Here is a 27,004-nt window from a genome sequence, read left to right on the forward strand (position 1 = left end):
AGACAACTAAAAAAGAAAATTTCAGGCCAATATTCCTGATAAACATCAATGCGAAAATCCACAATAAAATACTGGCAAACTGAATCAAGCAGCACATCAAAAAGCTTATCCATCAAAATCAAGTCGGCTTCATCTCTAGGATGCAAGGCTGGTTCAACATATAACATATGCAAATCAATAAATGTAACCCAGCGAATTTTTGTATTTTTCTCCACGTTGGTCAGACTGGTCTCGAACTCCTGACCTCAGGGTATCTGCCCACCTTGGCCTCCCAACATGCTGGGATTACAGGCATGACACTGCGCCTGGCTTTTTTTCTTTTCTTTTCTTTTTTTTTTTTGAGAGGGAGTTTCACTCTTTTTGCCCAGGCTGGAGTGCAATGATGCGATCTTGGCTCACTGCAACCTCCGCCTCCCGGATTCAAGTGATTCTCCTGCTTCAGCCTCCTGAGTAGCTGGGATTACAGGCATGTGCCGCCACAGCTGGCTAATTTTGTATTTTTAGTTGAGATGGGGTTTCTCCATGTTGGTCAGGCTGGTCTCGAACTCCTGACCTCAGGTGATCCACCTGCATTGGCCCCCCAAAGTGCTAGGATTACAGGCGTGAGCCACTGTGGCCGCCAACAAAACTCTTCAAAAACCTCTTTTGGTTTTTTAATTCTTTTATTAGCCTGGCATGGTGGCATGCATCTGTAGTCCCAGCTTCTCTGGAGGCTGAAGTGGGAGGATCACTTGAGCTCAAGAGTTGGAGGCTGCACTGAGCTATGATCGCACCACTCAACTCCAGCCTGGGCAACAGAGCAATACCCTGTCTCTAAAAATAAATAAATACATAAGTAAAAATAAAAGGACTTTTAACAATCCTTGTAATTTTTTATTGGAAATACGCATATAAAGCAAAGAAGATTTCTGAGGTCTAGTTGAGAAAGGGTCGCATTCAGTATTTTACTGGATTCTGGTGAAGTAGGAGGAAGTTGAGGGTGGGATGAAGAGACTACTCTTTTATTGGTTTTTAATCTGATTTACCCCTGCTGTGCTAAGTTAATGTTGTGGAAAACAGCTGCTCAAATGCCAGAGGAATGGATGTGCCCGAACCTGCCCCTGACTCCCAGGTGGTAAGGTGTTTTTCATGTTTGTGTTCAGGTTTCTGTGCCTCTGCTTTGGCCTCGCTGAGAGGGAAGGGAAGTGCCCATGTCACAGGGAGTACACAGAATATGACGGCTAACATGCTATACCCAGCCTGCCGTTATCCACAGGGGTACAGTGTCATCGGAGTCACATTTATCATTCAGCTTCCAGATCAACAAATGCTTGTCTTCATAAATTAAGTGCATCCAAGTTTCTTTTTATTGGCCAGAGCAGACACAGAGGATGGGTAGCAAATCATGGATTTCAGTGGTCTTTTCAAATCAGTCAAGCTGATGGTCTAGTATGTGCTAGTGCCTGACTCTGAGCATAATAATGGGAGCCAAACACATTATGTTGAGATTTTTAGAAATTTATATCAAAGTTGGGTGCGGTGGTTCAGGCCTGTAATCCCAGCACTTTGGGAGACCAGGGAAGATAGATCACTTGAGGTCAGGAGTTGGAGATCACTCTTGGGCAACATGGTGAAACCCTATCTCTACTAAAAAATACAGAAATTCAGTGGCTCACGCCTGTAATCTCTGCACTTTGGGAGGCCGAGGCCGGCAGATCACAAGGTCAGGAGCTGGAGACCAGCCTGCCCAACACAGTGAAACTCCATCTCTATTAAAAATACAAAAATTAGCTGGGCGTGGTGGCAGGGTAATCCCAGCTAACTGGGGGGCTGAGGCAGGAGAATCGCTTGAACCCAGGAGGTGGAGGTTGCAGTGAGCCAGATCGCGCCATTGCACTCCAACCTGGGTAACAGAGCAAGACTCTGTCTCAAAAAAAAAAAATAACAGAAATTACCATGGTGGCAGGTGCCTGTAATCCCAGCTACTTGGGAGACTGAGGCATGGTGGCATTCACGTGTAGTTCCAGCTTCTGGAGGCTGAAGTGGGAGGATCACTTGAGCTCATGAGTTGGAGGCTGCACTAAGCTATGATTGCACCACTGAACTCTGTGCAACAGAGCGAGACTCTGTCTCTAAAAATAAATAAATAAATAAGTAAAAATAAAAGGACTTTTAACAATCCTTGTAATTTTTTTATTGGAAATATGCATACAAAGCAAAGACTTTGAGGTCTAGTTGACAGAGGGCCACATTTGGGCTTGTACCGGGAGGTGGAGGTTGCAGTGAGCCGAGATCACTCCAGCATGAGAAAAAGCAAGAATCTGTCTCCAAAAAAAAAAAAAAAAAATTAAATCAACTGTAGGAGCATCTATATACATAGAAAATCCATTGTTACAATCATTCAACTTTTTCTCAACGATGTGAAAAACTACCATAGTTCTATAAACCAAGGTTCAATCAAGAGCAGATCAAAACTGAGTTCTGAAGTCTACATACTAACTCCTTGATAACATAAACAGGAAGAGGTATGAAAGGCTATGTTGACAGTGGGAGAGGCAATTTAGCATTTTGTATAACTAAAGCCAGCACTTCAAAGAACACTCCAAGGGGCTTCTACTCTCAGCCAGTTTCCAGCAACCATGTCTGAACTTGCTCTCCACCAGAGCCATTTAGAGTTGTTTGCCATTTAAAACGATAAATACTGACGGGTGCAGTGACTCACGCCTGAAATTCCAGCACTTTGGGAGACCGATTTGGGTGGATCACCTGAAGTCAGGAGTTCAAGACCAGCCTGGCCAAACTGGTGAAACGCTGTTTCTACTAAAAATACAAAAATTAGCTGGGCATGGTTGCAGGCACCTGTAATCCCAGCTACTCTGGAGGCTGAGGCAGGAAAATCACTTGAACCTGGGAGGTGGAGGTTGTAGCGAGCCAATTGTGCCACTGCATTCCAGCCTGGGTGACAGAGCAAGACTCATCTAAAAAAAAAAAAAAAAAAGATGAATACCAGTTATCACTTACAGTAATTGCCATGGCACTTGAAGAAGGCAAAATAAAGTTGTCAGAGAGGCCAGGTGCGGTGGCTCATGCCTACAATTCTAGCACTTTAGGAGCCCGAGGCAAGTGGATCACGAGGTTAGGAGTTCGAGACTAGCCTGTCCCATATGGTAAAAAACCCCATCTCTACTAAAAATACAAAAATTAGTTGGGCGTGGTGGCATGTGCCTGCAGTCCCAGCTACTCAGGAGGCTGAGGCAGGAGAATCTCTTGAACCCAGGAGACAGAGGTTGCAGTGAGCCGAGATCACACCACTGCACCCCAGCTTGGGTGATGAAGTGATACTTCATCTCAAAAAAATAAAAAATAAAGTTGACAGAGAAGGAGGCTGGTTGGGTTTGACTCGTTGCTCAGACAGTATTGCGTTACTTTATTTAGGTCGTAATGCCCAAATCCTCAGCTTTGGATGGCCCCAACCCCCCTATTTTGCTAGGACAGTTGAGGTGATCACTCAGGCTCACAGTGAGAGCTAACAGTAACCAAACTCCTAAGAGACTGATGTGCAACCAGGTACCAATTTGTAGTTTTATAGTAAGAAATATAACGCAAGAGGACCAGATGGTAAGTGCAGTCTCCCTTATGGGAGTAGATGTGAGACTGTGAGAAGGCAGAAGTTAAACTAGAATAATAGAAGTCAAAGATCAATAATTTTAAGTTTAGGATCTCAGAGGTGGAGACCTTCATCATTGTGAGAAGTGAAAATTCAGGTTACAAAATAGGATGTACGGTGTAACCCCAGCTTTATTTAAAGGTAATAATATAACCTGGCAAACATGGGAAAGCCTGTCTCTACCAAAAATACAAAAATTAGCTGGGTGATGTGGCACATGCCTATAATGCCAGCTACTCGGGAGGCTGAGGCAAGAGAATCACTTGAACCTGGAGGTGGAGGTTGCAGTGAGCTGAGATCATGCCATTGCCATTGCACGTCAGCCTGGGTGACGACAGAGCAAGACTCTGTCCCAAAAAATATATATAATATAAATAAATAAATAAATAATAAAGGTAATCATAAGTCTGAAGAAAACATACATAATAACGAGGAGGCCAGTGATAATCTCTGGGTAAATGGCCTATGAGCAATTTTTCTTTTTCTTATCCCCACTTTATTTATTTTTGTTTTCTCATACCCACTTTAAAAATAATTTCCACAAAATAATTATGAGCACCTGTTGAGGTAAGAAAATAAGGATAAAGCAAATGCCCAACATTAGAGACTGTTAAATCAATCACAAAAATCTATATGGATTGTTATGCCATCCTTAAAACTCGTGTTGTAGAGTAGTTTTCAATGCTTGGGAAAGTAACTGCTAGTATTTACTAAGTATTATTGAAGGCAGGGTTCAGTGGCTCACACCTGTAATCCCAGCACTTCGGGAAGCTGAGGCAGGAGAATTGCTTCAGCCCAGGAGTTCAAGTCCAGCCTTGGCAACATAGTGAGACCCCATCTCTACATTAGCCCAGCGTAGTCGGCATGACTGTGGTCCCAGCTACTCTGGAGGCTGAAGTGGATTACTTGAGCCTGGAATGTCGAGGCTACAGTAAGCTGTGATTGTGCTACTCCATTCCAGCATGAGAAACAGAGCAAGATCCTGTCTCAAAAGAAAAAAAAATGACTGGACACAGTGGCTCACGCCTGTAATGCCAGCACTTTGGGAGGTGGGTGGATTGCTTGAGCCCAGGATCTCCAGACCAGACTGGGTAACATGGCTAAACCCTGTCTTTACTGAAAATACAAAATTTAGTGGAGTGTGCTGGTGTAGCCTATAGTCCCAGCTACTCTGGGGCCTGAGGCAGGAGGATTGCTTGAGCCCAGGAGGTCAAGGCTGCAGTGATCCATGATCACACCACTGGACTCCAGCCTGGGAGATGCAGCAAGACCGTCTCCAAAAGAAAAAAAAGTTTTATTGGGGCACTCTCATACTCATGCATTATATATTGTCTATGAATGCTTTTTTTGCTACAATGGCTACTGGCATGAGTAGTTGCAAATAGTGAGTAAAAATATTTACTGAAAAGTTTAAAATATTTACTATCTAGGCTGGGCACGGTGACTCATGCCTGCAATCCCAGCACTTTGGGAGGCCGAGGCAGGCAGATCATTTGAAGTCAGGAATTTGAGACCAGCCTGACCAACATAGTGAAATCCCATCTCGACTACTATACAAAAATTAGCTGGGTGTGGTGGTGGGCACCTGTAATTCCAGCTATTGGGGAGGCTGAGGCAGGAGAATCACTTGAACCTAGGAGGTGGAGGTTGCAGTGAGCCAAGATTGCACCACTGCACTCCAGCCTGGGTGATAGAGTGAGACTCCATCTCAAAAAATATATATATAGCTGGGCCCAGCACTTTGGGAGGCCAAGGTGGGCAAATCACCTGAGGTTAGGGGTTCAAGACCAGCCTGGCCAAGGTGGTGAAACTCCATCTCTACTAAAAATACAAAAAAAAAAAAAAAAAAAAAAAAGTAGCCCGGCTCAGTGGCAGGCACCTGTAATCCCAGTTACTTGGGAGGCTGAGGCAGGAGAATCACTTGAACCCAGGAGGTGGAGGTTGCAGTGAGCCAAGATTATGCCACTGCACTGCAGACTGATTGACAAAGTGAGACTCTGTCTCCAAAAAAAATTTGTATATAAATATATATTTGTATATGTATATATATGTGTGTATATAAATGTATACATATATATATTTTTTTGAGATGGAATTTTGCTCTTGTTGCCCAGGCTGGAGTGCAATGGCATGATCTCAATTCACCACAACCTCTGCCTCCAGGTTCAAGCAATTCTCCTGCCTCAGCCTCCCGAGTAGCTGGGACTACAGGCATGTGCCCAGCGAATTATTATATTATTAGTAGAGACGGGGTTTCACCATGTTGACCAGGATGGTCTCGATCTCTTGACCTCATGATCCACCCGCCTCAGCCTCCCAAAGTGCTGGGATTACAGATGTGAGCCACTGTGCCCAGCCTATGTATACATATTTTTTTACTATCTGATCCTTTACAAAAGTTTGCCAAGGCTGGGCACAGTGGCTTACGCCTGTAATCCCAGCACTTTGGGAGGCTGAAGTAAGCAGATCGCCTGAGGTCAGAAGTTCAAAACCAGCCTGGCCAACATGGTGAAAACCCATTTCTACTAAAAATACAAAAATTAGCTGGGCATGGTGGCGCGTGCCTGTAATGCCAGCTACTCAGAAGACTGAGGTAGGAGAATTGCTTGAACCTGGAAGATGGAGGTTGCAGTGAGCCGAGATTGGGCCAGTTTTGCTCCTGGGTGACGGAGGGAGATTCCATCTCAGAAAAATAAAAAAGTTTGCCAAAAGCCCTAGTTGAGGTTTTGTACTGTTTATAATAATGGAATAAAGAAGGGTTTTTATTAATCAGTTAAAGGAGCCATCTCCACCTTTGTCCACACTCCAGAACCTTCCTTAGGCACTCAATTGTCCTCCTTAACTTGTCCCCCTTCATTGTTATGGCTTATCCTGAAAGAGAGTGGGTAGCAAGTTTGTTTTATGTTGATTATTGTTTGGAGGATTTCCCGGCTGGAGTGCAGTGGCTACTCACAATCACAGTCACAGCTCACTGCTGCCCAGAACTCCTGGGTTCCTGCGGTCCTCCCACCTCAGCATTCCAAGTAAGTGGGACTACAGGCACACACCACTGTGCCCAGTTTTGGCAGTACACATTTAAAAATGCATTCCAGGTCTCGTATGCTCATGTTTATATTTTTAGGTTGGTACAAAAGTAATTGTAGATTTTGCCATTACTTTCAATGGCAAATGGCTCAATAATTATATTTTGTATTTAGCTTCCACAACCATCTCAAGGCAGTGCTATGTTGACCCTAGTTTTATAGATGAGGACTCTGAGGCTCATAAAACTCAGTTAATTTATTGGAAAAGTAGGCCGGGCGTGGTGGCTCATGCCTGTAATCCAAGCACTTTGGAGGCCAAGGCGGACGGATGACCTGAGGTCAGGAGTTCAAGACCAGGTGATCTGCTGACCAACATGGTGAAACCCTGTCTTAAAAAAAAAAAAAAAGAAAAAAAAATTTATTGGAAAAGTTTACAGCTTAGGAAGTGGTAGTAATAATAATTTTCTGTAATACGTTCAGTAAGTGTTCTCACCGCACATGCTGCCTCTGTGCCTCTCATGCTCTTTCACGTGCTTTGTTTATTCTACTCTATATGACCCTTCGTCACTTCCTGTTAGGGGTGGGCCCTCCGATCCCACAAAGAAATCAAACATCAATCCTACATGAAGGTGAGTAGCTAATTCTCTGCTCAGCTACAAGGTACTAATGGGGGAACACTAACCTCAGTTACCCATTTGACTCCTCGGTAACAGTTTAATCCCAGTATATTTTAACTCTTTTTATTCTGGGCCCTACCTTGCTGCCTTTGTATATTTCAAACAACATACTATTGGTGGATGTCCACAGTGGGAAGAGAGTGCAATGACAGTGGGTGGCGGGGGGGCTTGAGGGGAATTTCTATTTAAACAAATGTGACTCCATTAAACTCACACTATGTAGACATTCACCTTTCCAAAGGGCACTCTTTTTCTTTTCTTTTTTTTTTTTTTTTGAGATGGAGTCTTGCTCTGTGGCCCTGGCTGGAGTGCAGTGGTGTGATCTCAGCTTACTGCAAGCTCCGCCTCCCGGATTCAAGTGATTCTCCTGCCTCAGCCTCCGGAGTAGCTGGGACTACAGGCACACACCTCCATGCCTGGCTAATTTTTGTGTTTTTAGTAGAGATGGGGTTTCACCATGCTGGCCAGGCTGGTCTCGAACTCCTGACCTCATGATCCACCTGCCTCGGCCTCCTAAAGTGCTGGGATTACAGGAGTGAGCCACCATGCCCAGCCCTCAAAGGGCACTCTTTTAATGCTGTATGCATTCATTTATACAAAGTGAAAAGTTTTTTTTCCTTTGTAGTTTTGCATTTGGTACCTCATGCTGACTGGAAATGACAATTCATGGCAAATTAAAGACCCATAGATAATGCTAAATTCAATTATGGAAGTGTTTCTATTTTTTTCCTTAGAGATGGGGGTCTTGCTGTCGCCTATGTTAGAGTGCAGTGGTAGGATCTTAACTCACTGCAGCCTTGACTTCCAGGGCTCAAATCCTCCCACCTCAGCCTCCCCAGTAACTGGGACTACAGGAGCACACCACCATGCCCAGCTAAATGTTTACATTTTAAGTAGTGATAGGCTGGTCTCGAACTCCTGCCTCAAGTTATCCTCCTGCTTCAACCTCCCAAAGTGTTGTGAATATAGGTGTGAACCACTGTGCCTGGCCAGCAGTGTTTCTTTATGCCAAGCTTATTAGTAAACCTTGGTGCTGTTTCTTCTCCTTTCATGTAAAAGCTGCACCTATGTTGTTCCTATTTTATAGTCCTTTTTCGATTGTTACTTTGATTCAGCTTTTTCCCTGCTTGGCACATTTAGTTTCTCCTGCTTTGAGCTCATCTTCCTGCGACCACTCAGTACCTAGGGCAGGCCAAGAGGAAGAGAGTGCAGGGTTCCCTTGCTAGCTTGGCTTTGAAGCAACATTGTCCAATAACTATGCAAAATGCTTCTGTGAGCCAGAGATTTTGTTGGAGTCTTCAAGACCCAGTCAAAGCAGTTTTACACGATTGCAGCTTTCCTGGAATAGCAAGTTTTAAATAGTAAATGACTGTAAAGAAACTCATTAGGAAAGGCATATTTTACCTCCTTTTCTGTCGTCATTATAATAGAGGATTCAATCAAGTTTAATTTATTCAGCCAGGTGCCCGTGGAAGCTGCCTCGTTTGTTTGGCTTTGTTTTCATGAAATCCCTCGTCACTTGTGTTCCGAGCGTCAGTGAGCTAATCCTGCCCCTCTGTCAGTTCCATGGTAGACAAAGGCCACTAACACAGAATCTCCACAATGAGAATGGGCAGAGAATCTATTAATGTGTCAGTTGCTTGTGAATTATGGCCAAGATATTTGCCCAACATATGGCACAAGGTTATCCCATTGTAAAAGCAACTCATTTGAAGCAAAGCATCCATGCACACAAACAGACACTCATAACTACTTAGGGGTACAAAAAATTATACCCAAGGACAAATATTCTTGGGCATTTGAAGCCACAACTACATAATCGTAGAGTTAATCTGTTGGGAGTGTTTCTGTAGGATAAAAATAAAGATAAAATAAAAATTACAGCAGCCATGAGGGATAAAGTGGGAAAACAGCCACGTATAGTTCTAATCCTTAATTAGAGGAGGGTCCTTGGCAGCAAAGAGTGTTACGATCTGAATCCATTTTATTTTATTTTGTGTATTTATTTATTTTGAGATTGAGTTTTCTTCTTGTCTCCTAGGCTGGAGTGCAGTGGCCCAATCTTGGCTCACTGCACCCTCTGCCTCCTGGGTTCAAGAGATTCTCCTGCCGCAGCCTCCCAAGTAGCTGGGATTACAGGCGTGCAACACCAGGCCTAATTTTTATATTTTTAGTAGAGACGAGGTTTTGCCATATTGGCCAGGCTGGTCTCGAAATCCTGACCTCATGATCGGCCTGCCTCAGCCTCCCAAAGTGCTGGGATTATAGGCGTGAGCTACCAGGCTCAGCCCATTCCATTATTCTTTTTATTTTTGAGACAGAGTCTCACTCTGTCTCCCAGGCTGGAGTGCAATGGTACCATCTCAGCTCGCTGCAACCTCTGCCTCCTGGGTTCAAGCAATTCTTGTGCCTCAGCCTCCCTAGTAGCTGGGATTACAGGCATAAACCACCTTGCCCAGCCCCTGAATCCATTTTATCCATGGAAAGGAATAAGGTGATGTCATGGAGACAGATGTCATCTACCTTTCTGTTAGACACCTCCAGACAGGCTCAGGAAGGTTGACCTTTGCCTTTGCAGATTCAGAATCTTAAATTAATTAGCAGCGAAGTAAACATATCTTTTTTTTATTTTTATTTTTTGAGACGGAGTCTCGCTCTGTCGCCCAGGCTGTAGTGCAGTGGCGTGATCTCAGCTCACTGTAACCTCTGCCTCCTGGGTTCTAGGATTCTCCTGCCTCAGCCTCTGGAGTAGCTGAAATTACAGGTGCCTGCCATCATACCTGGCTAATTTTTGTATTTTTAGTGGAGATGGGGTTTCACCATGTTGTCAAGGCTGGTCTCGAACTCATATCCTTGTGATCTGCCCTCCTTGGCCTTCCAAAGTGCTGGGATTACAGGGATGAGCCACCATGCCTGGCCATATCTTTTTTTTTTTTTTTTGAGGCAGGGCGTCAGTCTATTACCCAGGCTACAGTGGTAAAATCAGGGCTCACTGCAGTCTTGACCTTCCAGGCTCAAGTGATCCTCCCTCCTCAGCCTCCCGAGTAGCTGGGACCATGGGCTCCTGCCATCATACCCAGCTAATTTTAAAATTTTTTGTAGAGATGGGGATCTCACCATGTTGCCCAGGCTGATCTCAAACTTCTGGGCTCAAATCACCTTCTTGCCTCGGCCTCCCAAGTGCTGGGATTACAGGTGTGAGCCACCACACCTGGCCTAAACATATGTTTTTTGGGGACACAATTTAACTCATAAAGGCAATCTCATCATTTCTGCATAAACGATAGTGTGGCAGGCATCTGCTAACACTGCCTCGTATCTTTTCCCTTTTTCTGGTATTGCACCTCCCTCCTCCCTTCCTACGGGAGACTCTTCCTCACCATTCCAGACCTGTGAGCCCCTACCCTTGGCCACATAGGGCTGAAATGTAACCCAAGCTGTCCATGTGACCGGTCATGAATGACCTTCCCTCAGATTTGTCTAAATAGATCTGATGGAGGAAGGCTCTTTCCTGTCTGGGATGTCGGACTTGGGCATGAAGTCCCATGTGCCACATCCCAGACAGGAAAGAGCCTTCCTCCACCAGGTTTATTTAGAAAAACATGAGGGAAGCTACAGCTACGTCCCCAAATACATGGAGAGAAGTTGTCTGAAAAAGAGAAGATGAAGCCAACAGGAAGAGAAGAGCTGAGATGAGAGGCAGAGGGTAAGAACCAGATAACCGAGATTCTCGCTTCCAGCTTCCCTCAAGGTTTGGCTCTTGTCTCTTCCAGGGTTATGAGAATTAACAAGGTCTCCTTTGTGCTCAACTAGTTTGAGTTGGGTTTTTGGAATAAAAAGTGTCCTCGGAGAAATCTGTAGCATAGTGCGGATGAAAGGGACAGAGCATTAAGTGGATCCTTGAGGGCTTGATCATCTGAGAAAGCCCCGAGGAGAGCCCCTGGGGACAGACAATATCCTTCCAGAGGAGCAGAGGGTGGGGGGAAGAAGTGGAACCTGAGAAGTAGTTGGGGATCCTTCAGGGGCTGAGGCATGTGGCTCTCTAGGGGAGCCAGTAAATCAGGAATTTGGGTGTTAAAGCTCAATTACAGCCTCCATGGGACCTGAGGCTATTTAAATTAGAAATGAAAAGGCATATTATCAAAAAGCTGGTTGGTGAGCCTAGAATCCCAGCAAGGGGGATCTATACAAGCTGACCATATTAGTCCATTCTGACGTTGGTAATTAAAGACATACTCAAGACTGGGTAATTTTTAACGGAAAGAGGTATAATTGACTCAGTTCCAGTATGGATGGGGAGGCCTCAGCAAACTGAGAATCATGATAAAGGGGAAGTAAACATGTCCTTCTTCACATGGCTGCAGCAAGGAGAAGTGCAGAGCAAAGCACGGGAAAATAACTCACTCACTATCACAAGAACAGCATGAGGGTAACTGCCCCCATGATCCAATCACCTCCCACTGGGTCCTTCCCATGATATGTGAGGGATTATGGGAACCACAGTTCAAGATGAGATTTGGGTGGGGACACAGCCACACTATATAACTGACTTAAATATTTACCAGCAACTGGCTCTGATGTCTAGTTTCACCATCAAGTATGCCTAATAGGAGGACGTTAATTTATTCATCATTCAACAATTATTAAAGGTCTGTTATGTCGCAGGCACTTTGGTTAGTGTGGATGGGCATATGCAGTATACAAAAGACATGTGATTTATCCTCCCAGGGACCTTTCATTCCATGGAGAAAAAAGATGTTGAACAAATTAATATACCACTAAATGTACAATTATAATTCCAAACTGTAGTAAATATTATGAATGAAAAGTTATAAGAAAGAAGGATAAGGAGGGACCTATTTTATTTTTTTATTAGAGTTGGGGTCTTGCTGTGTAACCCAGACTGATCTGGAACTCCTGGCCTCAAGTTATCCTTCCACCTCAGCCTCTCAAGGTGCCCGGTTTACAAGCACGAGCCACCATACCCAGCTGGACCTATTTTAGATTGGAAGGTTAAGAAAAGCTTCTCTGAGAGGAGAATATGAAGGCTTGAAGGTAAGTAGAAGTTAGCCAGGCAACTAGTGTATGGGGAAGGAGAAGGGCAAGGCAAGAGGAGGGAAGAGAATTCCAGGCAAAGGAAACAGTGATGCAAAAGCCCTGTGGTCAGAAAGAGCTTGGCTATAAATGAAGAGGTGGCTGAAGCATGGTTAGGGAGGGAAAAGAATGGCTTGAAAAGAGCCTAATCCAGGTGCAGTGCTCATGCCTGTAATCCAAGCACTTTGGGAGGCTGAGGCGGGTGGACTGCCTGAGGTCAGGAGTTTGAGACCGGCCTAGCCAACATAGTGAAACCCCATCTCTACTAAAAAATACAAAAAATTAGCTGTGCATGGTGGTGAGCACCTGTAATCCCAGCTACTGGGGAGGCTGAGGCAGGAGAATCACTTGAACCTGGGGAGGCAGATGTTGCGGGGAGGCAGATGTTGCAGTGAGCCAAGATCGCACCATTGTACTCCAGCCTGGGCAACAAGAGTGAAACTCTATCTCAACAGAAAGAAGAAAGAAGAAAGAAAGAGAGAGAAAGAAAGAGGGGAGAGAAAGAGGGAGAGAGAGAGAGAGAGAGAGAGAGAGAGAGAGAGAGAGAGAGAGAGAGAGAGAGAGAGAGAGGCACAAAGGCCTAAGTAAGGATTCTAGATTCTGCCCTAATACATTGGAAAGCTACTGAAGAATTTTAATTCATGCTCTAAATTACCTTTAAAAAAGAGAATTGGAGAAGCGGGGACCATGTTCCGACGCAAGCTGACAGCTCTGGACTACCACAACCCCTCTGGCTTCAACTGCAAAGATGAAACAGAATTTAGAAACTTCATTGTTTGGCTTGAAGACCAGAAAATCAGACACTACAAGATTGAAGACAGAGGTAATTTAAGAAACATCCACAGCAGTGATTGGCCCAAGTTCTTTGAAAAGTATCTCAGAGATGTTAACTGTCCTTTCAAGATTCAAGAGCGACAAGAAGCCATTGACTGGCTTCTTGGTTTAGCTGTTAGACTTGAATACGGAGATAATGCTGAAAAATACAAGGACTTAGTACCTGATAGTGCAAAAACTGCTGACAATGCAACTAAAAATGCAGAACCATTGATCAATTTGGATGTAAATAATCCTGATTTTAAGGCTGGTGTGATGGCTTTGGCTAACCTGCTTCAGATTCAACGTCATGATGATTACCTGGTAATGCTTAAGGCAATTCGAATTTTGGTTCAGGAGCGCCTGACACAGGATGCAGTTGCTAAGGCAAATCAAACAAAAGAGGGCTTGCCTGTTGCTTTAGACAAACATATTCTTGGTTTTGACACGGGGGATGCAGTTCTTAATGAAGCTGCCCAAATTCTGTGATTGCTGCATATAGAAGAGCTCAGAGAGCTACAGACAAAAATCAATGAAGCCATAGTAGCTGTTCAGGCAATTATTGCTGATCCAAAGACAGACCACAGACTGGGAAAAGTTGGAAGATGAACGCTTCAGAACTTCTCCTTCTCACCTACTTAGTACAGTTGGGAACCACGTACACTTCTGGCATGTTTGGAAATCAAAATGTCACATTCTCGGGGGAGGAAGCCCAGAAAATTGGGTATGTGCTAGAGATTTACCACCATTGCTTTTTTCTTTAATAAAGTTTAGGAAAGTAGAATTAAAAAAAAAAGAGAATTAATGGAAGAAGGACAAAAGAGAAGAGAGACCAGTTAGGCAGTTATAGGCGATAGGTTAGGGGAGAGAAGATGCTAGTTTGGAGCAGTTGGTGGCAGAGAAGTATGGATTTGAGACATGGTGGAGACAGAACCTTTGAGACTAGACCTGGTGTGAATGTAGTAGGTGACAGAGGGAGTTATCAAGGATGGCTTCAGGTTACTGGCTTGTGCTTTTGGGAGTTGGTGGTGCCATTAGCTGAGTGGAGAAATAATGAAGGATGCTGCAAGGAGAAGGGCAATGAAGACCAAAGGCTGGCTTCAGTTTTGACATGTCAGCTGTAAGATGACTATAGGGCTTCCAAGTGGAGACATTAAATACTAGTTGGATATACATATCTCATGATATATGAAAAAACTAGATTGGTGGTATAAATCTGAATCACTGGAAAAAACCAATAGGAAGGGATGAGACTGCCCCAAGCAGAAAGTATACAATGAGAAAAGAAGAGGACCCAGGGACTGACATCGGAGGAACTCATTGTATTTAGTTGTTGGGTACCAGCCAGAAAGTTAACAATGAAAATGAAAAAGGTACAGCCAGACAGGTGGCAGAAAATCCAAGGGAGTATAGTGTCAGAGGTACCAAAAAGAGTGTTATAAGGAGCCACTTCACATGTGTGAATTGCTAACCTCCAGTACAATGAAGATTGAAAAACGTTTATTGGGCTGGGCGTGGTATCTCAAGCCTGTAATCCCAGTACTTTGGGAGCCCAAGATGGGAGGGATGCTTGAGCCCAGGAATTTGAGGCCAGCTTGGTCAACACAGTGAAACTCCATATCTACAAAAAATTAGCCAAGTGTGGTAACTTATACCTGCAGTCCCAGCTACTCAGGAGGCTGAGGTGGGAAGTTGACTTGAGTCTAGGAGGTTGAGGCTACCATCAGCCGTGATTGTGCCACTGCTCTCCAGCCTGGGTGACAGAGCAAGACCTTGTCAAAAAAACATAAATAAATAGGGCTGGGTGTGGTGGCTCACGTCTGTAATTCCAGAACTTTGGGAGGCTGAGGCAGGCGGATCACAAGGTCAGGAGTTCGAGACCAGCCTGATCAACATGGTGAAACCCTGTCTCTACTAAAAATACAGAAATTAGCCGGGCATGGTGGTGCGTGCCTGTAATCCCAGCTACTCAGGAGGCTGAGGCAGGAGAATTGTTTGAACCCGGGAAGTGGAAGCTGCAGTGAGCAGAGATCACAGCATTGCACTCCAGCCTGGTGACAGAGTGAGACTGTCTCAAAAATAAAAATATAAAATATAAATATAAATAAATAAGCAGACAACTTTTTACTGGATTTGGCCAACAAAGTGCTTCTGATGGCCATATAAAGAGCTTCCTCAGTGGAGTGATAGGGGTACCACCATCTCTGAATGGCACTTGTGAGTGAGTGCTTTGAATTCATCATTTGGGAATCTTTCATAGATCAACTGTCACCTCAAATTATTCAGCTCAAGTCCTCATAAGTTTAAGTGAGACTAAGAAACAGTCTGGTTCCTGTGGACGCTCAAACTAGCATTATGTATTTATTAACTGCAATTAGCCGGGAACAGGCTGATAGAATGGCTCTCTGGGTCTAGCACACAGAGTGAAAGGTAGAATAAAAGTTTCCGACCAGGCACGGTATCTCACGCCTGTAATCCCCCAGCACTTTGGATACCAAGGTGGGTGGATCACCTAAGGTAAGGAGTTCGAGACCAGCCTGGATAACTTGGTGAAACCCTGTCTCTACTAAAAATACAAAAATTAGCTGGCATGGTGACGAGTGCCTATAATTGCAGCTACTTTGGAGGCCGAGGCAGGAGAATCACTTGATCCTGGGAGGCAGAAGTTGCAGTGAGCTGAGATTGTGCCATTGCACTCCAGCCTGGGTGACAGAATGAGACTTCCTCTCAAAAAGAAGGGAAGAAAAGAACGTTTCCTTGCAACTTTATTTTCTGAGTCTGGTGTTTGAAGTTTAAATGAGACCATGGGTGTGAAATCCCCTGGAGAAGAGTATAGCCACATTGCCCTAGGTACGTTACTTCTGGTGCTGGAAGGGAACTAGCAGCTCATTGCGCTATCTGGGAACTCAGGACCTGTGAGCCAGGACCTCCTCTCCTCCGAGGCTGCTGTGCCTACTGGCACCCCTCGACTATAGCACTACGCTTATTAAATGGCCTGTCGGTATCTCACCACACCAAGGAGATGAAAGCCCAGGTTGATACTCCCTTGTCTGCACTAAGTAAAAAATGTCTTGGGAAATGTCATTGTGTAGTTAAGCCGTCGGACCCTCCACACACACTCAGTGACAGATAAGCTGAGAAGAGGCTACCCTTTCTCGGGAAATTATCTAGTATCAACCAAGTAGGTAAAATCCTGGTTCGTAATCCAGATTGATGAAGCCTGCCATGTTTGAATTCAAAAGGAGCTGGCAGGAGCTCATTTCCAGCTCTCACTAGCTGCGAGACGGGCTGTGTGTTGCTTCATTTCTCTCAAGTTCATTTTGCTCAGTGAGAAAATGAGGATGACAATAATAATGCTTAATTTACAGGGATTGCGTGAGGTAAAGAGATAAAGGAGATAAAGTAGATAACATACTTGGTACCAGAGCCCAATAGTGAACATTCGTTTCCCCCTCCTTCAGTCCTACCTTAGCTGCAGGTCTGTAGCTGCATGTAGGAAAGTGGGTTACAGACCCCTTGAGCCATGAGGAATCAAAGGGAAGTCTTTTGGGAGAGGATGAAGTACCACCATCTGGAGAGCTGGGGAGCCATGGGTGTCCCTGAAGCTTGGTGCCCCAGGGGCTATGGAAAGTGGTCTGGTGTTTAGTGAGATTTGGACTGGAGGTTACAAAGCTTGTGTCACCGGTCATTTCTGACACATTAAATAAAGTCTGTCATGTTGGCGTCTAAGTTCAAGGTTTTAATTCACCTTGGAGGACCAAAAAGCATTTTGCAGCTGGATTTGCTGCTGGGTGCTATTCTCTTTCCCTTGCTTTTCATTTCTCAGAACTAGTTCATCGAGACAAAGACTAATGCCAGTGCTGTTGGCTTGTCTGGAGAAAACAAAGCCATTAATGGTAGTTACCACATTAATTGCAGAAAGTGCTTCTTTTTAAGTTTCTGTTGGCAACAAGTTACCAGTCTAACAGAGTGAGTGAAGTGCTTCCAGGCCAGGCGGGGTTTTTAATCTTCATGCTTCAGGTTTTCGTGATCACAGCTGCCAAAACGCCAGGCTTATAATTTACAGGTCGTATCCACTCGTTGCTTAGAAAAAAATCCAAACCTAAAAATAGAAATGAAACGCAGGAAAACACTAACCCAGACAAATAACTCTAATGTCGAATGGAGAAAGCTTGTAAACCTGTGCTGAAGGTTAGACTAATTGCTTAAATGTCAATTGATCGAAGCAAGTGCATTAACCAGTCAGCATGTCCCTGCCCAGAGGAAGGCGGTAAATCTCTCATGTTTCAGAAAAATTTCTCATGTCATTTCTTGCTCTTTTTTCTACTCTTGTTAGTGACCGATTATTCATTTCTTGGTCAACAGACCGCTCTGTCTGTTACAGACAGGGCGCTACTTCCACTGGGATTACTTTTATCTGAAGCACTGCATGTATAGGGCCAAGGTCATTGGTGATCTGCATGTAGACCTTCCTTACATAGCCACACATTGCATCCTTAACCCCAACTAGTTGTTAGAAATACACGTATAATTGTTAAGGGTAGGACAAGGCAAGAATGTGGATGGATAGATGGAAAACACGCCTCCAAGCCTGAAAACCTTGAACATTCTTTTTTGTTGTTGTTGACACATGGTCTCACTCTGTCACCCAGGCTAGAGGGCAGTGGTGCAGTCATGGCTCACTGTAGCCTCAACCTCCTGGGCTCAGGTAGTCCTCTTACCTCAGCCTCCCAAGTAGCTGGGATTACATGTGTGCACCACCATGCCTGGCTAATTTTTTTTTTAAGATGGAGTCTTGCTCTGTCACCCAGGCTGGAATACAGTGGCACAATCTTGGCTCACCGCAACCTCTGCCACCACCACGCCCAGCTAATTTTTGTATTTTTAGTAGAGACAGGGTTTCACCATGTTTGCCAGGCTGGTCTCGAACTCCTGACCTCAAGTGTCCTGCCCTCCTCTGCCTCCCAAAGTGCTGGGGTTACAAGCAAGAATCACCACAGCCAGGCAGTAATTTTTTGTTGTTGTTGTTCTTTTTTTTTTTGAGACAAAGTTTTGCTCTTGTTGCCCAGGCTGGAGTACAATGGCACGATCTCGGCTTACAGCAACCTCTACCTCCCGGGTTCAAGTGATTCTCCTGCCTCAGCCTCCTGAGTAGCTGGGATTACAGCCATGCACCATCATGTCTGGCTCATTTTGTATTTTTAGTAGAGATGGGGTTTCCTCCACGTTGGTCAGGCTGGTCTTGAACTCCTGACCTCAGGTGATCAGCCTGCCTCGGCCTCCCAAAGTGCTGGTATTACAGGCATGAGCCACTGAGCCTGGCCTAGTAATGTTTTTAATGAAACACTAATCTAGGTGTTGCTGTGAAGGTAATCTGTGGATGTGGTTAATGTCTATAATCAGTTGAAGTTAAAAGTAAAGGAAACGATCTTCAGTAATGTGAATGGGCCTCATCCAACCGAGAGTGTAGGAGAGAAAAAACTCAACTTCTTAGATTCAATAGCTAAAGCCCGTACATTAAACTCACAAAAGGTACTTCAATAGGAGAAAATAAAATACAAACAACAACAAAAAACCGTTCATACTCACATGTGCAAGGTATACACAAATGTGAGAATTCTGTGATGAATAATTTAAAGGGCTGGCTAGAATTTGGGGCTTATATGCCATCTTAATTGGTGAAGGGGAAGGAGAGGAGGCACCTGTGGGAAAACAAATGTCAATTTTGGAAGATTAATGGGTTTTCAGGAGAACAAACAGGAGATAAGAAAGCTTGTGATAATGGGTTGGGTGTGGTGGCTCACACCTGTAATCCCAGCACTTTGGGAGGCTGAAGTGGACAGATCACTTGAGATCAGGAGTTTGAGACCAGCCTGGCCAACATGGTGAAACCCCATCTCTACTAAAAATACAAAAATTGGGTCGGACACGGTGACTCACACCTGCAATCCCAGCACTTTGGGAGGCCGAGGTGGGCGGCTCACCTCAGGTCAGGTGTTTGAGACCAGCCTGACCAACATGGAGAAACCCTGTCTCTACTAAAAATATAAAAAAATTAGCTGAGTGTGGTAGCACATGCCTGTAATCCCAGCTACTCGGAAGACTAAGGCAGGAGAATCACTTGAACCTAGGAGGTGGAGGTTGTGGTAACGCAAGATTGAGCCATTGCATTCCAGCCTGGTCAACAGGAGCAAAACTCCATCTCAAAAAAAAAAAAAAAAAAAAATTAGCCAGGTGTGGTGGCAGGTGCCTGTAGATTCAGCTACTCCAGAGACTGAGGCAGGGGAATCACTTGAACCCGGGAGGCGGAGGTTGCAGTGAGCCGAGATCATGCCACTGTACTCCAGCCAGGGTGACAGTGAGACTCTGTTCCAAAAAAAAAGAAAGTTTGTGATAATGTTTGCTTTTACAGGTGTAAGTGGTCTTTTCATCTGCTTCAGGGTTATAACTCCCCTGCAGAAGCAATTTGGGGTAGGTTTTATTCAATTTGGGGTAGGTTTTATTCAATTTGGGATAGGTTTCCTTCTGGCAGTAGATGTGTCCTCAATAGGAATTGATGGCAGCCTTATTTCCCAGAAGTTGTTTTTAGTCAGATAAGTGTAGCTCAGAAAAGTCTTTTTTCCTGGTCTGTTGAATCTCAAATGTCTTCAGCTTAAAATAATGTTTCTACCAACTCTGGGTTCTGAGTGAGTCCCCACAAATGACTTTAAGAGTGGCCAGGCATGGTGGTTCACGCCTGTAATCCCATCACTTTGGGAGGCTGAGGTGGATGGATAGCCTGAGGTCAGGAGTTGGAGACCACCCTGGCCAACATGGTGAAACCCTATCTCTACTAAAAATACAAAAATTAGCTGGGTGTGGTGTGTGTGCCTGTAATCCCAACTACTCTACTTGGGAGGCTGAGGCAGGAGAATTGCTTGAACCAGGAGGTGGAGGTTGCAGTGAGCTGAGATTGTGCCAATGCACTCCAGCCTGGGCCACAGAACAAGACTCTGTCTCAAAACAAACAAACAAACAAACATTAGCCAGGTGTGATGGCAGGTGCCTGAAATCCCAGGTACTCAGGAGGCTGAGGCAGCAGAATTGCTTGAAGCAGGGAGGCAGAGGTTGCAGTGAGCTGAGATTGTGCCATTGCACTCCTTCTCAAAAAGAAAAAAAAAAAAGACTTTAAGAGCAAAAACTGAGGTTTCCATTCTGTCTCAAGACTGCAGTGTTACTTCCTGCCCAAGTTCTAAGCTTTCAGCCTGCTGCTCTGCCCTACAAATCTCAGCTTGTTAGCCCCTACAATTGCTTAATCTATATGTAGTATACATATATAACAAGAGTGTGTGTGTGTGTATACACACAGACACACACACACACACATTCCTATTGGCTCTGTTTCTTTGAAAAACCCTGAAAGGCACACATCACAGTACTCTTTTTTTTTCTTGTGAGACAGAGTCTCGCTCTGTTTCCCAGGCTAGAGTGCAGGCCACAGTCTTGTCTCACTGCAACCTCTGCCTCCTGGGTTTAAGCAATTCTCCTGTCTCAGCCTCTTGAGTGGCTGTGACTACAGGTGCATGTCACCACACGTGGCTAATTTTTATATTCTTAGTAGAGATGGGGTTTCATGATGTTGGCCAGGCTGGTCTCAAACTCCTGACCTCAAGTGATCTGCCTGCCTCAGCCTCCCAAAGTGCTGGGATTATAGGCATGAGCCACTGCGCACCTGAAATATTCTTCTATTGCTCAAGATCAAGACCAAGTCATTCACCTTTGCTCCTAATTCTACTGGCTCTGATCTGAATGTTTATGTCCTCCCCAAATTTATGTGTTGAAATCCTGATCCTCAAGGTGATGGTATCAAGATGACTGTGATTAGCACCCGTGTAAAAGAGGCTCAAGAGAGCTAGCTAGACCCTTCTACTATGTGAGGGCACGGCAAGAAGTCTGAAGTCTACAATCCAGAAGAGAGCATTCACCAGAACCCAACAAAGCTGGCACTCTGATCTTGGACTTCCCAGCCCCCAGCACTGCGAGCCACGTCTGTTGTTTATAAGCCACTCAGTATTTTATAGTATTTTGTTATAGCAGCCCAAATAGACTAAGACATAGCCACAGATGGTTTCCCCAGGACCTGGCTTTTTCAGTCATACCCTCTTTATCTTGAATTTCTTCCTCTCAACCCTTTCCCTTTTTTTTTTAGATGGAGTCTTGCTCTGCTGCCCAGGCTGGAGTGTAGTGGCATGATCTTGGCTCGCTGCAAACTCTACCTCCTGGGTTCAAGTGATTCACCTGCCTCAGCCTCTGGAGTGGCCAGGACTATAAGCACGTGCCACCACACACTGGCTAATTTTTGTATTTTTAGTAGAGATGGGGTTTCACCATGTTGGCCAGGCTAGTCTTGAACTCCTGACCTCAGGTGATCTACCTGCTTCGGCCTCCCAAAGTGCTGGGATTATAGGTGTGAGCCACTGTGCCTGGCCTCTTTTTTTTTTTTTTTTTTTTGAGTCGGGGTCTCACTCTGTCACCCATGCTGGAGTGTAGTGGCGTGATCTCGGCTTACCTCCTCCTCCCGGTTCAAGTGATTCTCCTGCCTCAGCCTCCCAAGTAGCTGGGATTACAGGTGCGCGCCACTACCACCTGGCTAATTTTCGTATTTTTAGTAGAGATGGGGTTTCACCATATTGGCCGGGCTGGTCTTGAACTCCTGACCTCAAACGATCCACCTGCCTTGGCCTCCGATCTTTCCATTTTCTCAACAAGTATTTACTAAGTTCCTACCATGCAGAATAGAATACAACCCTACGTCTAAGCCTATGAACATGTTCAAGTTACTCACACACTAAAATATAACAAACACACAAACAAAAAACTTTCCCTGGCCAGGCGCGGTGGCTCAAGCCTGTAATCCCAGCACTTTGGGAGGCCGAGGAGGGTGGATCACAAGGTCAAGAGATCGAGACCATCCTGGTCAACATGGTGAAACCCCGTCTCTACTAAAAATACAAAAAATTAGCTGGGCATGGTGGCGCGTGCCTGTAACCCCAGCTACTCAGGAGGCTGAGGCAGGAGAATTGCTTGAACCCAGGAGGCAGTGGTTGCAGTGAGCCGAGATCGCGCCATTGCACTCCAGCCTGGATAACAAGAGTGAAACTCCATCTCAAAACAAACAAACAAACAAACAAACAAATAACTTTCCCTGATCTTTCATTCCTCCCTAGCTTCTCTTCTCTCTTATTCCCTTCCCCAAATCAGATCTGATCATTTTCCTCCCTAAACCTGTTTATTTCCTAGTTTCTCAAACTTAGTTCTTGTGACCACCATCAAAATTAGAAATACGGGAAGTGGAAGGATCACTTGAAGCTAGCAGTTAGGAAGTGGCCTGGGCAACATAGTGAGATCCTGTCTCTAAATAGAAAACATTAGCCCAGAGTGACAGAGCAAGACGCTGTCTAAACACAAACAAACAAACAAAACCCAGCCAACAAACAAACAAAAACCAAATTAGAACCATGGAAATTAAATCTCTTGCCATCCTTCATATACATTTAGTCAATAACCAAGTCCTTCTTCTTTTCCCTTCTTAAAAATCTGCCTCAGTTTCCTAGGTCTGTCCTCTTTCTCCTTATCCAGTTTCGTCCCTCAACAGTATTTTGACAAAACTATAGGAATACAATTGAAGGAATCTGCTTGCCTCCAGTCTTATTTTTTTGTCTGTCCTCTATATGCATCTAGAATTACTTACACACATGAATCTAATCACGTCACTCCTCTTAAATGCTTTTAACAGCTTTCTCTGCCTACAGCTTAAATCCAAGTTCTTTAACATGGCTTACAGGCCCTGCATGACCTGACCAGACTCATCCTTCACAAATCCAATCATGCACTTGACACTGTAATAAATCTGCATGTTTCTTGAACAGTGGCATGCTTTTAAAACATTTTTCCACTCCAGACCTTGTTCCTGCAACTTAGAAAACCCTGCCCGTGTTTGTTCACCTGAAAATGTCATGTTCATCCTTCCAGATCCACTCAAGCATCACTTTCTCCAAACCTCTGAATACCAGCTGGCCCAAGTTCTCCAGCTCTGTGCTCCCTTACTACCTTATGCATACTCTTTCTTTCTTTTCTTTTCTTTTTTCTTTTCTTTTCCTTCCTTCCTTCTTTCTTTCTTTCTTTCTTTCTTTCTTTCTTTCTTTCTTTCTTTCTTTCTTTCTTTCTTTCTTTCTTTCTTCTTTCTTTCTCCTTCCCTCCCTCCCTCCCTCCCTCCCTCCCTTCCTTCCTTCCTTCCTCCTTCCCTTCTTTCGTTCCTTCCTTGGCAGAGCTTCGCTCTTGTCACCCAGGCTGGAGTGCAATGGCACCATCTCGGCTCACTGCAACCTCCACCTCCTGGGTTCAAGCAATTCTCCTGCCTCAGCCTCCTGAGTAGTTGGGATTACAGGCATGCGCCACCACACCTGGCTAATTTTGTATTTTTAGTAGAGATGGGATCTCCATGTTGGTCAGTCTGGTCTTGAACTCCCAACCTCAGGTGATCCGCCCACCTCAGCCTCCCAATGTGCTGGGATTACGGGCATGAGCCAGTGTGCCCGGCCACCTTATACATACTTTTTAATGATTGCTGAAATTATCTATCACCTTTTCAGTTTCCCTACATGTTCCTTAAGGGCGTGGACCCTCTGAGCTCATACAGAAATAATGGTGACTATACTTCATTTGAAACAGAATTTGTATTATTTTATTCTAGGTACTGGGGTATTTACTTTTTTTTTTTTTTTTTTAAAACAGTCTCTCTCTGTCACCTAGGCTGGAGTGCAGTGGTGTAATCTCAGCTCACTGCAACCTCTGCCTCCAGGTACAAGTGATTCTCCTGCCTCACCCTCCTGAGTAGCTGGAATTACAGGCATGTACCACCACACCTGGCTAATTTTTGTATTTTTAGTAGAGATGGGGTTCTCCACGCTGGCCAGGCTGGTCTTGAACTCTCAGCCTCAGGTGATCTGCCCTCCTCAACCTTCCAAAGTTCTGGGATTACAAGCATGAGTCACCGCTGCTGGCTGGTATTTACTTTTTATGTAACTGTTATGTCTCCCTCTTGGGCCTGGAAGCCCATTAAGGATAGGAAGTATATTTTACTCTAACATTTTTTGAGATACAAGGTCTGGCTCTGTCACCCAGGCTGGAATGCAGTGGCACAATCACAGCTCACTACAACTTCTGTGTTGTGGGCTCAAGGCGGGGGTCCTCTCATCTCAGCCTCCTAAGTAGCTAGGACTAAAGACCTGTGCCACTATGCCCTGATAATTTTAAAAATTTTTTGTAGAGACAGTCTATGTTGCCCAGGCTGCTCTCAAACATGGCCTTCTGCTATGGCCTCCCAAAGTGCTGGGATTATAGGCATGAGCCACCAAACCCAGTCTAGGAAGTATATTTTATAATATTGTATATCCTTATCGTATAGCAGAGTATGTGCACAAAGATATTAATTAATGATACTGGCGGGGCGCAGTGGCTCATGCCTGTAATCTCAGCACTTTGGGAGGCTGAGGCAGACAGATCACCTCAGGAGGCTGAGACCAGCCTGGACAACATGGTGAAACCCCATCTCTACTAAAAAATACCAAAAATTAGCCGGGCATAGTGGCAGGCACCTGCAATCCTAGCTAATCAGGAGGCTGAGACAGGAGAATCTCTTGATGGAGATTGCAGTGGAGGTTGCAGTGGAGCCAAGATAGTGCCACTGCACTCCAGCCTGGACAATAAAAGTGAAACTCTTTCTCAAAAAAATAAAAGCATATACTTTACTAACTATGGGTCAGCTCTATAATCCGTATGTAATAAGAACAGTCCATTACAGATCATATCTATGCAAAAATCTCCAGTGATATTTCCAATGAGATTTATTTTCTTTGTTTTTGTTTCTTTTTATTTACTTATATTTTTGTTTGTTTCAACCCTATTAAGTGATTCAGTGAGATTTCTTATGATAATATGTATTACAAAAGATTGAGAAGAGTGAAGCATCAGCTAATCTTACACACACACACACACACACACACACACACACACACACGGATTTTTGTTATCGTGAGAGTATTTGGCTACTAGGCAGATATATCACCAAAAGTTGTTTCTTGAATAGGCAAATCCTTAGATTAGGAATATCAGCCTTTATGGTGCATATGTGGTCCGTCCTGTTTGACCACATTCCAGCCATGGTCCCCTTAAGTCTCCTTCCTGGTCCCATATCAATTCATTCTTTCTCAAAGCACTGCCAGTAGGATCTAGTCCTGTTTTGCTATCTTACAAGTTAGAATTTGGGGGAGCCAAGGCAAACTCTTTATCCTTCCAATATATCATACAATTTTTAAGCAGATGTAATCTGGATAAAATTAGGGTAACTTTGAAGGCTGTCTCAATGTTTATTAGAAAAAAAAAAGATAAAGAAGAAAAAAAAGTAAGAAAATTAGGGTAACCTTCAAAGAAAAAGCAAGGCCAGGCTGGGTATGGAGGCTCATGCCTGTAACTCCAGTACTTTGGGGGGCCGAGGTGGGCCAGTTGCTTGAGCCCAGGAGTTCAAGACCAGTCTGGGCAATATAGCAAGACCCCCATCTGTACAAAAGAATTTAAAAAGTAGCTGAACATGGTAGTGCATGATGCTTATACTCCCATCTACTTGGAAGGCTAAGGTCAGAGGATCTCTTGAGCCTGGGAAGCAGAGGTTGCAGTAAGCCATGATTGCACCACTGCACTCCAGCCTGGATGACAAGGCATGACCCTGTCTCAAAAAAAAAAAAAGAAAAAAGAAAGCTCAGAGCTATCTAGAAAGGGCAGCTGCTAGCCTAAGGGATGACCTGATAAGCTCAGTCTCCTCATTCCTTATGGCTGTTTCTGTGTTAACATGTCAGGTGTGTTTGAGCACACCTCTGTGGCACCTTTAATCCTTATAGTTTATCCACTAGCCCCCCCCTCCACCATTGCTTAAACTCATAGCATCTCCATTACCCAAACACACAGACCTTTCTTCCAGTAAAGAAAGCTCTGATTTCATATTTGGATTTACAAAAGTAATGATTATGGGTCATAAAACAAATACTTATTAGGTATCTGCTTTTTCTCCCTTCCTTCCTTCCTTCCTTCCTTCCTTCCTTCCTTCCTTCCTTCCTTCCTTCCTTCCTTCCTTCCTTCTTTCCTTCCTTCTTTCTTCTTTTTTAGATGCATTATCACTCTGTCGCTAGGTTGGAGTGCAGTGGCTTGATCTAGGCTCACTGCAACCTCCGCCTCCTGGGTTCAAGCGATTCCCCTGCCTCAGCCTCCCAAGTAGATGGGACTATAGGCATGTGCCACCACACCTGGCTGATTTTTTTTTTTTTTTTTTTGTATTTTAGTAGAGATGGGGTTTCACAATGTTGCCCAGGATAGTCTTAATATCCTGACCTCGTGATCTACCCACCATGGCCTTCCAAAATGCTGGGATTTCAGGCATAAGCCACAGCGCCTGGCCTTTTCTTTTTTATTTTTTTTGAGACAGGGTATTGCTCTGTCACCCATGCTGGAGTGCAGTAATGCCATCACAGCTCACTGCAGCTTCGACCCCTTGGGTTCAAGCAATATTTCTGCCTCAGTCCCCCAAGTAGCTGGAACTACAGGTGTGCACCACCACACCTGGCTAATTTTTGTACTTTTGTGGAGATGAGGTTTCACCATGTTGCCCAGGCTGGTTTGGAACTCCTGAGCTCAAGGGATCCACCTGCTTTGGCCTCCCA

General features: G+C 44.5%; 1 pseudogene across 1 annotated transcript; it reads left to right on the top strand.

The window, feature by feature from the left end:
- Nucleotides 1–13,126: 13,126 nt before the first annotated feature.
- LOC100397420 (RNA transcription, translation and transport factor protein pseudogene) lies at nt 13,127–14,049 on the top strand (annotated as a pseudogene). The gene has a single exon (XR_013522716.1). The product of XR_013522716.1 is annotated as an RNA transcription, translation and transport factor protein pseudogene (transcript).
- The last annotated feature ends 12,955 nt before the right edge of the window (nt 14,050–27,004 follow it).

The sequence above is a fragment of the Callithrix jacchus genome, chromosome 9, assembly GCF_049354715.1.
Source record: "Callithrix jacchus isolate 240 chromosome 9, calJac240_pri, whole genome shotgun sequence".
NCBI lineage: Eukaryota > Metazoa > Chordata > Mammalia > Primates > Cebidae > Callithrix > Callithrix jacchus.